Below are 12,987 nucleotides of genomic sequence, written 5' to 3'. Positions count from 1 at the left end.
AATCATGTGAAGGTCCGATAAGTTCATAGAGAAGATGATTACTGGTGCTAAAAGTGCTTCTATCCTGTTGAATCATTAAGTGGTTTTAGTTTTTCTGCAAACTGCTTTTGTAATTTGTAAAGCTGCAGAAAAGAAAGACCAATTACTTATTTTTTAATCAATTAACACACATTTTTTAGCTATAATGTAACTTTTGTGCTTTTGATTCAAAGTCCTGGCTTAGGTTTTGTTAATTTTGCCCATTTGAAATCTGACATTTTAAATTAAAACACTTTCAGAACATTGTCTGTTCTGCAGACAAGCATTCATTCAGAAAAATTCCTTCAAAATGAGCCACTTAAATAATTTCTGACAGATAAGTCCTATCTGATTCTAAGACGGAGGTCTCCTTCAATCTTTCAGAACTGCTCTTGTTTCCCATGTTACCGTGCCAGGGGTTTGCTCTTCCATATCTGATGTAATAACAACTAGAGGATGACAAAACTGCAGCCTGATAAAAGGGAGTGGAGCACCTCCAGAATATGGTAGGAGATTTATGGGGGAAACAGAGACCTAACAAAAACCTTAGTTAGATATTTTCTTGTGAAATTGATGTTCTTGGCTGTCCTCCTGCTTAATTAAATGTTCCGTTGACGATAAGGAGAACAGGAACAGCTGGAGTTAGGAACCAAAGAAAAGCCAGATATGTTCCTGAGAATATATTTTGTCAAGTTCAAGAAGTGTTGTAAAATTCTCCAACATGGACCAACACTCGTACATTTCTTATCAGGTCAGACTGGATTTAGATTTTTCTGCTGCTGGTGTTTTTTTTTTTTTTAAATCTGCCTCTAATAGCAGTTTGCTTCCAGTTTGGACCAATGAGCTTCAGTTTGGATGTGTAATTGCAAAGTTCACACGTCACTCACCACCGTCTCTAACTTTACCCAGACCACCCTGCAGGAGAGGCAAGCTCACTGAAGCCAAACATCTGTGCGGTTATTTGGGAGCAGGTAAATAAGATTAAATAATGGACATCGAAGCTTGCAAAAGTATCCACTCCCCTTGGCCACCCATTCTTTATGACAAAACTGCTTCAGCTCCATATGGTTGAATGGGTGCTGCTTATATTCAACAGTCTTTGAATCATGCCAAAGATTCAGCTGAATTCAGGTCTGGGCTTTGACTGCTTCACCTTCAACCATGGGGATGATGTTTTCAGCATGATGATTAATTTAGTTTAACTTTAGTCTGATCTGACCACAACACTTTCGTCCACAAGTTTAGGAAGTCTCCAATATGCCCCTTGCTTTCCTTGTGATTCTCAAGTACCACAAACTGCTGATTGCAATCAACCAAATTTGTTATAATTCTCAGTTTTTCTCTATTTACAATAAAAAAAACAAGATCTATGTTAAGAAATATTAGGCTACCCAAAGCCCCGTCAAATCCAACAATTGTTTAAATACTCCTGAATCAGATCATACCTCATGTATCTAGATAAAGAAGAGAAATACACTCCTTCAATTGCTTTGGGAGTTGATATTTAGTCACATGTGTTGCTTCATGAACAAAACATTTCAAGTTAGAAGGTGAGAACTTTTCCTGATGACAACACCGAAGAGGAGTTTCCCTCAAGATAAAGACAACATGGTTATCTGCCACTGAAGGCCCTCTGCCAGGGAAAAGATTCTTGTACGCAGTCGTCTGACTCCTAAAATGCTACTTTTTGTGCCAAATGGATCCAAGTGATATCCAGGAACACATGTTAGGCTGTTTTTCATTTGGTTGAAAATCCACTGAGCGAGAGCACATGTAAACGAACTGACAGACGAGCGCTTCAGCTTGATTTTTTTTTTTTTTTTTTGTACGTGTTCTCATGCTTTTAGAGAGGTTGGCAGTCCGCAGGCAGCTGGAGGGATGTCATGACATGAACTGACATCATCATCAGTGGATCACAATCATATGATCTTAGGCTTTCAAGAGAGCAGAATTGAAATGGGGAGGAAAAAAAAGGAGGCAGATGAATTTAATTTGCAATCTGCAGAGTGAGGGTTCGAAGAATCTGATGTGTAACACTGAGCATGGGGTGGATGTTATTAGATATTCAGTTGGGCTTGTTTAAAGGCCTCTTACATCCACTGTGGATTATTAGAACCAGTCAGATACGGAGAGGCTCTATGAAATGAAGCAAGTGTAGGCAACCGGGTGACTGATTTCCTTTTATAGCTTTTATGTGATCTGCTGGAGACTCTCCAAACAAGAGAGCTCAGTAGCTTTGGGTCAACACCGGCGAGATCTGAGAGCTGCTGCATGCTGGGTTGGATTCTGTTTCTAATGAAGGTACCAGGACCTGGAAGGCATGGTCACATGCAGTTCCAACATGTTTCCCACAGAAACGCCCGGCGTTGTCAGGGGAAGCTGGAGTTCACTTCACAGAGGATGAGTTAAAACACACAAAGTGTTTCCTCTGGATGGGGTAACTTACTAAATAAGTGCATACTGTAAAGTTTGCATTGAAGATTTACATACAGTTTAATTACATAAAGTAACCAACATTATTGGCTTAGTTATTATCGTTTGGGTGATGCAGCACATTTGTTTCATCTTCTGTCCTGACAAGTTTCTCCAATGTTTCCATAAAGCATGGTGTTTTCAAACAAATTAAAGAATAGAGCTGAAGAAACAATGATGAGATCCATATTTTCTTCATTTCTGTTCCATGCTTGTTAAATTTCAGTTTTCTAGGTTTGAATTTCTCCTTTTCCTTTGAGACACAGAGCTCTTCACCGGCTGAGTAAATCTGAATGAAGTTATCTTTCACTTGTGTCTGCATTTGTGTCCCTTAACTCAACAATATTGAGTTAACAGTTTTCCGTTTTACCTAAAAATCTTTAGTTCAAAGAGAAATGATGTGCAGACTCTGGATATACAGAGCTGAGGAAACAGTGGACATCAAAGTGTGTGCGTGTTTTCCTGAACGTTTCCCTCTTAACCATTTTCTGAACCACGTCTTTCACATGTGATATGGATGTGTCCAGGACACCTCCACCCCCCTGGTCTCATACAGGATCTGCTCCTCGGGGAAGGCTTTAGATGAGAGGAAGCTGAAACAACAAGCGGGCTTTGACTCCTGTCGGTGTGCTGCAGACGCCTTTCCACCGAGGAAGAGGAGCAGGTGGAACAACTTACAGAGACTCAACCACCTTCAGCTCCCAGGAGGAAGTGACACGAGGCCCCACAGAGGGACCTCACTGTTTGTGTATGTTCTCTGTTAGACGCAGGCCCCGCGGTCTGCTGGGTCACTGTCCACTCCGTCTTTGATGATGTACAAATGTTCTTGGCCGTCACTTTTCTGTTTAAGAACAGCCAGTTCCTTTTAATGCAATGTACAGGTTTAAAGCAGCGGCTCCTGATCTTTTTTGCATCTTAGATGGTGGATGCTTGTTTTTTACTTGTTACTCATTGCAGGAAAAAAAAACCTGCAGTGAGTCAAGCTCAGGAAAGAGGCATGAACTGAATGTCATTTTTCAAAATAAAATACTGTGCAGAGCATTGAAAAAATAAAATATTTATGTAGCTTTTTTTTTTTTAGGAAATGGCTCCATATCAAATGATCCGTGGACTGTTACTGGTCCTTGGCCCACCTGCATCCCTGCTTCAGAGGACACAATTTTAAGACCAAAACCGTTTCCTAATATTCTTTATTCTTGTGCTTTTTCAATATTAGAGGGATTGAAACTGTTGAAAAACTGTGGATGATTTCATTTTAAGGGGCAAATAGGCAAAATATACCTGATCACAAATGATCTATATAGAATATTAAAACTTCTATATAGGATTCTGCACATAGACCGTCTGTATCTGTTAGAATCTGAGTTTTGGAATTATGTTTTGTCTTCATGTTTCAGTTATAGTTTATTGTTTGTGTTTTGTCTCTTCCCTGTGCCTCAGCCAACATTCACTTCTCCTCAGTCACTCTCTCTCTCTTCCCCATTCTCACCCATCTACACCTGCCTCTAGCTTCTTAATCATCTCACCTGTGCCCACTTCCACTAATCACCCTCTGCCTTTAAAAACCCGGTCACTTCTCTCACTAGCTGCTGGTTCATTGTCATACTCTTGTCTCCCTAATGTGCTGTCCCTTTTTGCTCGTGCTCGCCGTCTCCCTTTGATTCATCTCTGGTCTCAGGTCTGTTCAGGTTTTGTTTAGTTAGTAAATGTTTTTGCATTTAGTTTAGGTTTTGCTGCCACGTCAACCTTTGTTTTGGGTTTGCCTTTTATTTCAAAATGAGTCTGCGCTCAGGGTTCGCCTCCTTCCACCCCGTTCATGACAGTATCACGTGAAAATGGAACTGCCCAACAAGAATCATCCATCCATCCATCCATCCAACATCTTTACCCACTTCTCCTTTCCGGGTCTCGGGAAGCTGGTGCCTACATCCGGCGGGGGACAACCTGGACAGGTCGCAAGTCCATCACATGGCCACATAGAGACAAACAAGACAAACAATTTTTACAGTTACCAATTAACCTAACGTGCATGTTTTTGGTCTGTGGGAGGAAACCGGAGTACCCGGAGTAAACCCACGTGCAAACAGGGAGAACATGTAAACTCCACCCAGAAAGGCTCCAGGCCGGGAAGCGATCCTGCAACCTTCTTACTGGCTGCAGCTCTCCAGCAAGAATTAAAGAAAGCAAAATGTTTGTTCAAATTTTTCATCAAATCGAAGGGTTACAAATTTGAAATTCTCAAATTGAGGGGAAAGTAACAACAGACAAGTTTTCACTTAACAAGATCAGATCCAAAAATATTCTTGTTTATTTGTCAAAAGTAAGGCAGTCTCAGATGATGCAGTGAAGAAAATAGTTTTTTTGATTCTTAAATCAGCTCAACTATTTGCTGACTACTTCTTGGTGTCTTGTTAAAGTTCTGGATACAACGAAAAGTTATTCACTGTTAAGCTCCTAATCTCCAAAGAGATCAAATTCATCCACAGCGGCAGCTCCAATCAGATTCCCAACTGCTGTACTTTATTTGAACAAAAAAAACCTTCATCATATGCAAATGCTTTATTCTGAGACCCCGAGTTTAGGTTTCCGAGGCTAAAAGATGATTTCTGCGTGCATGGCAGATCGATGCTGACTGAACGCTGAAACGAAACGGTCTCTTAAAGGCACCTGATTCTTCCGTTGTGCTGAAGTACAAGCTGTTGACATCTCATATAGAAAATCCCCACAAATCTTGTTCTCATTGAGCAAAGAATTTTTTAGATTATTGCTAGCTGAAATGTGGTTTTAAAAGTTCTTCCAGACTGAGTAAAACAGTTCAGGATTCCTACACATTAGCTCCTCCGACATCTTCGCTGTTTTATGAATCATAGGGATTAGTTCCTGATGTATTCAGACATCCAGAGTATGATTAAGAAACTTTGTCCTAAGATGTTAAAACGCACACAGGAAGCTTTCTGTAGACATAAGACATCATGCACGCTCGCTTCCAAATCAAGAACCTGCTTAACTTTTTTAAAAGCATTAACTAAAATCATGAAAAAGAAACATATTTTGCATGTTCTCAAGGTCATAAACTCCGAGCCTATGAAGCTTCAGCTGTCTGACTGCTGGAAAAAGACTGACTCAAAGGCATGTGACCCCCCCCAGTCGAGGAGCAGCTTACTGATGCAACTGAAGAAAACAAAAACCTTCTAAATACAAATAAACGTCTGCAACATCTGCAGACAGAGAGGGGACGCTCACAGGGAAGCTAACTGCTTCTGCCAGAGCCGCCGTCTGAGCCAAGAACATGGAACCGCAGAGTAAATAAAGCGCACGGCGTGAGGCGGGGATGCAGCGCGGGGCTCGGACCCCTCAGGCTGATGGGTGCTCCGGCCTCCATCGTGGAGATGTGGCTCATCGGACGGGCGAAAAGCCACAGCTGTGTTTTAACTGGGTTTGTTCCTGAGGGCCACATGGAGGGGCTTCAGTAAGCAACACACACACACACACACACACACTCATCATCTGGTGGATTCTTCATCACCAGATATAATGTATCACTTTTATTTGAACTAAATGGACCTTTTATTTCTGTGTTATTTTACTTCAAATAGTAAGAAACCAAGATGTTTTGTCTCATCAGCTTTATTTTGTTTGTTAATATTCATTCATTCACACATTTCAGGTTCCAACACCATAAAAAAACTTGTTTCCATAAAGTTTTTCCCACTCTACAATGTTTTATTCCTTCTCTGAACATTTGAAAGTGTTCTGACATCACGGACACCAAGTGATGAGGAGCATCAAGTTTCATTTTGTCCCATTCTTTCTGCAACCCAGCTGAAGGTGGCCCACAGTTCCTTTTTATTTTATTTTTTCCAAGATTTTCCAACATTATTTATTGGGGATCAGTTCAACACTTCGCGCAAGCCAGTTCAGAAGCCGTGAGCAGAATGTGGTTTCACATTTAAAAATGCACGGTCGTCACAGGATAAAAATGTCTGTATGGAGCTGAAACATTTGGAAAAAGAACCCTTCAATTCTGAGACAGGTGGAGCATTTACCTGTGGACAGGTGGAGAAGTTTCAGAGTTACAGAAATCACTTGATCCCAGTGATTGTCTCAAAAGGTTGGACAACAAACCATCCTTGTTGTCAAGGCCAGTTTCATTAGTTTCTTTTAAATCTGTTGAACAACTTTTTATAAGAACTGTCAGATTTTCAGTTATTTCTGTGACCATTATAAAACCAACTTTTGGACTTGTTGCTGACAACAGTCTGGATTCTCGTTTTCCTCGGTTTTCTGTTTGGTAACATTAGTTTAAACACCAGAGAGCAGCTCATTAAGTTTTCTAGAGCATATTTGCAGAAGAGCAATAAATGACAGAAATATAGGATATTACTGAACTTATCTTTCAAAGCAGATAGAAAAGAAGTTGCAGTTGTGAAGTTTAACAGATCCTTTTTTTTCCTGCAGATAAATGGTTGTTGGTGAGTCAGAAAGTGGCCTTTCAACAGCTGAGGGCAGCTTTTCCCAGAGTTTGAACCCTGTCAGAGTCCACTGAGTGAAAACACGAGCAGTTTACTGTGTTCTTAGCTTCTGTAACTTAGTTCTTTAGCGATATAAACAAAACATTAAGAACAGAGAAAGGCTTTTAGGATGAATGGCTTTTATTTGATCCAAAGTGTGCAGAGTGACCCAGCGGCACCTCGTCCTGCACCTCCAAGCTTCCAGCTGTGGTCTTCTTTATTTGTTATTATGGGGGACCTTCCAAACCCAGATGTCTCTCCCAGTAACTATCCACTTCACTTTCTCCATTTAGACTCAAGATTGATGCTCGGATGAGGGTGAGAACTCAGGCTTCTCACAGAACGGAGGCAGCAGCTGGAGGCCACAGTCTGATGAAATGCTCCGACCGATAAATCTTCACAGAACTCTGCGAACAAAAGAAGTCGTCCAGGTGGATGAAAGGAGTCAGAGAGGAAACCTGCTCTGAGTCTGCAGCTAATCTGGAGTACCAGACAGCATCATCAATCTGACAACCATCACAAGCAAAAAAAATCTGAATTTCCATGATGGTTTTAAATGCAAACAGCAGAGGGCAGCAGATTAACATTCCCTCCTTCTTGGCAGCGTGCACATGTGAGCACAATCTGCCCTCAAACAGCAGAGAAAATGTGAAGTGACATGTTTTAAAAGCTACCCTGTTGGAATGATTTCATAGAAATAAGAAGGCTGCAGATCCTGAGGGAGATACAGAGTCTGCTCGCTGAAAGTGGGAGTGGGCAGCTGCTAGTAATTCAGCCCAAAAAGGCTCAGCATCAGGAATGTCCCCAGCGTCTCAAAAGTTGGACAAAAAACAAGCCTAAAAGCAGCAAAACATGGACTGACGTCCCTTCTTCTCATTTACCAACATGCTTTTAAATGTTTTATGGGTTTTATTCTCTCTTTTTGCAGCTGATGAATGCATAGATTGGAGCAGGAATTGAAAGGGTGAGATGGAATGATTACAGAATAAACCGGTTAACTTTAGATTCACTGGAATGATTTTAGATTAACTTATAAACCTTAATAAACATGTAGCGTACCAGCTCAACAATTAAAAGTGATTGGATTTCTTTCTTCAACGTTTTTAGTCGTTTGTCCCCTATTTAATCACAATTTTACTCTGTTGCAGTGAGAATAAAACAGAATTACATGAGGTCAAAGTGGAAAAATAAACGAAAACAGCAACATTTTTGTCATTTGATGCACAAAAAAGCAGCGACACGGATCTTTCTCTCATCATATTTACAAAACAAAAGGGAAAATCCCCACATCTTCAGGGATAGCATTAATAAAAGCCAGATCATTTCTGTAACTTTCCAACAACCCAGCTCTCATGTCTGCAGCGACTGGGGTGGAAGGTGGTTTTAATCTTTTTAAACAGTATTTATAAAGTGACAATAAAAGCCTTTTGAAGGTGTTTGCATCTATATTTGCACAAGTCATTGAAGTGAGCACACTTTAGAGCAGTTTGCAGAATGTAACTTTGGCATCTGAACAACTACATTTCTGCAAACCGACCATAAGATAAAAATAAATAAAATGCAAGATTTTGGAACTATGTTTGTTTGCATGAGCCAAGATGCAGAAGATAAACAAAGTATTTTATTTTATTTTATAGTGGCTGAGATTCCACCAGCATTTATCTCTGTTCACTGTCGTGTGTGTGTGTGTGTGTTAGTCATAAAGTTATTATCTTCACTTTGTGACACTGCTGATGTGATGACGGTTGCTGGAGGATATCCTGTCCTTGTGTACAGGTGGGGGGAGGCCATCCTGAGCCTGTTACCATGGGAACAGAGTTCAAAGGTAACGGAGTGGGTCAGCGTAATTTGTCCATCAAGTGCCGGTTTAACCCCGCAGCACCGCTGTCGCCAGCAGTCACGCCACCGAGAGGAAATCTGCTTCAAAATATTATGTAACACAAAGATTTGCATTACATAAAAGAACATATTTTTGGTTGTTGGTTGTGGCGGCCATGTTGAATCGGCTCCAAAATTTAATCAGTTGTAGAGGTACAGTCACTGATTAATTCCTGAAGGTTTCATCAAAATCTTTTCAGTGGCTCATGTGATATTTTGCTAACAGACAGGTAGATTTGACTTCAGAACTTTAAATCTGTCAGAATATTTGTTGGGGATCATCCCTCAATTACTACCACACTAAGGTTTAGGTCAATGTCGGTAAAATTGATTAAGTTGAAACCATTTTTTGGTTAATTGTTTGGCTTTTTTGCTTTTGTAAAAATGGCAGAAATTTGAAATGAGGTCATTATTGAAGCAACAGTTTCTAATGAACAAAAATAAAGAAATCTTGTGGAAAAATAAAATGTTGATGTAAAATTTATAAATGACTGGAGAGCAAATCTTTCCTTCTAACACAGCTGTGTTAAAATTAAAAATCTGGTCTTAGCCAAGGGCCAGTCTTAATTAATATTCATTTAAAAAAGACATAAATTAACCTTAGTTTTATATGTAATATGGAAATTATTCATTTAGAGATACAAATGCCTTTTCTCCAAAGATGCGTTAATGAACAAAGCAAAAAACAGCATCATTAGCATTAATTTCTTTTTTATTACCCTATAATCAGCTTCTAAATTCCCTTTTCTTGGTAATATATTTTATCACAATCTGTCAAATTAAGTAAAAAAAAACTAGAATAAAAGTCCAAACATCCAGCCACTAACATTCAACTTTGAAGTAAAACGAAAATACAGAACAGAATAATCTACATGATGCTCTGATGCACATTAATTATTATCAATAAGAGTTTAATCGTTTTGTTGCTCTTTCCACATCAAAGTCAAAAATGGCTAAAAAAAAAGAAAAAAACTTTATTTTCATGGCTTCAAAGTTGGTTAACAGTCACTAAGTAGTTTTTTTAAGCGTAAATGAGAAGGGATACAGACTCGATCTGTCGCAAATTGGAAATCTAATACATTTAAAATATTATCTTGAGGAGGGGGGCCAGAAAACAATGTTAACAAGGTCCGGATCTGGCCCGCAGGCCTTCATGTGACACACGTCTTTCAAAACATCAGGACTCACTAATACGGGATTATTTTTCCTTGTGTGTCTGTGTGTAAACGCGTGTAAAAGCACTAATTTGTCAACAGTTTTCTCATGAAATGCGGTCATACGTGTTTGCAGTCTGGCAGGGAATGTGCGCTGGTATGGTACAGGAGGTTTTATTTTTCTAAGGGGGTCATAAAACATGACCTAATTGAAGAAATATGTCACTGCAGTTGTAGGTACCTCTGGTTCACGAATATGATGTTTTTCTAGCTAATTATGATAAAATACCTCAAATGGCTGACAACCACTGCTGCTAAAAGCAAAACAATTTTCAGCATCAGACATAAATGTTTTCTTTTGGTTATTAACAATGGAAATTACTGCTTGGCAGCGTCTGGGACTGCAATCAGCTCCCCCTAATTGTGGAGCATTTTATTCCCCGTCGAGCTCACGGTGCACACAGTGGAGCACCAAACATGCCATTACTCAGCAGAGTCTGAGCCGTGTGGACGCGGAGAGCTCGCCGCCATTAACTGACATTAACGGCGTAAACGACACTTTGACTGATGCTTGTAATTTAGGTGGTTTTCTTTAGAGCAGAAGCCTTTTGCTTCTGCTCTTGGATCGGACCTCTAATGAAAGGCAGGCAGCATCAATGACATCTTGTTTTTTTTTTGTTTTTTTTGTGCTTTCCACATGTAGAAAATTAGCAAAAACTGTCAAACACTGAATTACAGAGCAGCATTTCAAGATGCTGTCAACTGGAGGAAAAGAAATATTATCATCTCATGCAGAATAGTTGTGAAGAACATCCTGAAGCGTTAGCTTTTTTTTCTCCTACAAAGGAGCTTCCTGCTGGAATCAACCCAAACTGATAGAGAATGTGCAGCAGAGTAAAACGGTGATGTATTACACTTTCAGATGGGAAGTGATTCCTCCCCCCCGCTCTGCGTCATGCCCCCTCCCATCCTGAGTCACAGAACCAGACCGACCGGACGGCTGGAAGAGATGCTGTCGACTAAGGAGGTAACCATGGAAACGGCAATCAAACATGCACCAGGGCAATTTGAGGCTTTGCATTTAATCCCTTAACAACATGTTTCCCCAATCAGTTTACAACAGCAGTCAAAATATTCTGAAAGGATGATTTTAATCCAGCTCATATTGTCTCAAGAACCAAGAAAGTCAAATTACCTCTAAATAATAAATGCAAACTGGATATGAATGCATATCAATCACAGCCAGAGTTTTAAACTAAGATCTCATGTGATAATGTCATATCTTGCATGGTCTAGCTCTGAGTATGTGTTGTGAAATTTCACTGAGTTCACTGAGTTATAATCATTTTTATGTCAGCAAAGGTCAATTATAAGTGGTGGTCATCTTGAACTGGGTTGACTTTAACCCTCCCGTGACCTTCGGGTCAAATGGACCCGAAGTTACAAGGACTTCTCTTCCTGTCTTCAGTTAGGAGGTCTTCAGGAGGGTTAAAAGTTCATCAGTTGAAGATGCCATGTGGATATTTATTTTCTCAAAGTGTCGTCGAAATCCAAACATTGATTCGAGGGATTTTGCCAACTAAGATGCACAATATCACACACAGACACAAGAAAAAACATAATTTCTTCTTTTCTTTCAGTAGTGAACGATAGTTAAGTGTCATTTTAAATCAGCAGATCTTCAAATACAAACTCATAGGTGCGATCTAGGGTTGTGCATCATCGTGAAGTACCGCTAAAGTACCACTGAGGGCGCAGGAGAGCATCCTGGGCCTTTACTTTGTAGGGATCATTTAGTTCCTCTAGTTTCCTCATCACACCATTCATTACAGTTTGCTTTCTGCAGCTCTTTTAATTAAAAAAAATAGTTTGTTTGTTTTTATCCTTTTTACGTCTTGCCATCTAGTCCTGTATTTGGGTTCTTCCCCACCTGCCCCATCGTGAATCATGGCATGCAGCTAAAAGCGGAAAGAAATGAACAAGTCCTCCATCTTTTTTTTCTTTTTTGAGTTAAAGCCACAACTTAACTTAATTCAGCACATGTGAGTGACTCCTAAGTAATGAATGTCTGGACTGCTAATGGTACAGGAAGGTGAAAGAGCAGAAAAAATGAGCGTAAGAGAAAAAAAAAAACGTTTTTTATTCTGAAAGTCAGTAATTTTAACAGTAATCTTTGATCATTTCTGTTTTTAACTGGCTCCTCCGATACGTTTGATCTCTGAGATCACATGAAAACTTGTCAAATTCTTTTTTCTCAGTCAGTTTCTCCTTTTTGTGGAGGCTGTGATAACATCCAAAGAGTGAGCTGTGAGTCCATATGTTCCTCCGCCCGTTGTTTCATGTTTGAACCGTGAGCGATCGCTCTAATTGTTTTCTGCAGAGCAGCATGATTGATGACTGACTGAGCAGCTTCCCTTTCTCCATCTGTGAGTATGTTTGGACTCGGGGCAGCCGGGCCGGCCGGGCCCAGGACGTTGCTAAGGGAAGAAATTGTTACAAAAACACTCTTCTGGCAAGTTTGGAGCTCACATGTGCAACTAAACAGCGCAGTGTTCAGGGAGGCTGATTTCCCCACTTTCGGGGTCTTTGCCAAACTTGAGTTTGAGAATGTTGCTCTTTAAATTGTTCACATTTCTTGGCTGAATTAACAATAAGTGAAAACGTAAATAAATATCGCACATGTGGCCAGTTGTGCTTGTCAAAGCTGCAGGCCCCGCGAGAGTGAATTGTTTGTTTTAACCCAAACCTTTGCAGCCTGAAATTACCAGGGACATGGGGTCATCATAAGACCATTAAATAGCTCCAGAGGCAAACAAGACCATCTTCTACCTGATCCTGGAGCTGTTTATTGTTAGGTGAATCTCACATTTGGACATTCATTGTCTTGTCATCTGTAAGGCAGCATGAAATATTAATTAAAATGTTATATATCTAAAGCAGGGGGGTCAGACTCC

The sequence above is a fragment of the Kryptolebias marmoratus genome, linkage group LG10, assembly GCF_001649575.2.
Source record: "Kryptolebias marmoratus isolate JLee-2015 linkage group LG10, ASM164957v2, whole genome shotgun sequence".
Classification (NCBI taxonomy): Eukaryota; Metazoa; Chordata; class Actinopteri; order Cyprinodontiformes; family Rivulidae; genus Kryptolebias; species Kryptolebias marmoratus.
This window is presented reverse-complemented; position numbering follows the sequence as displayed.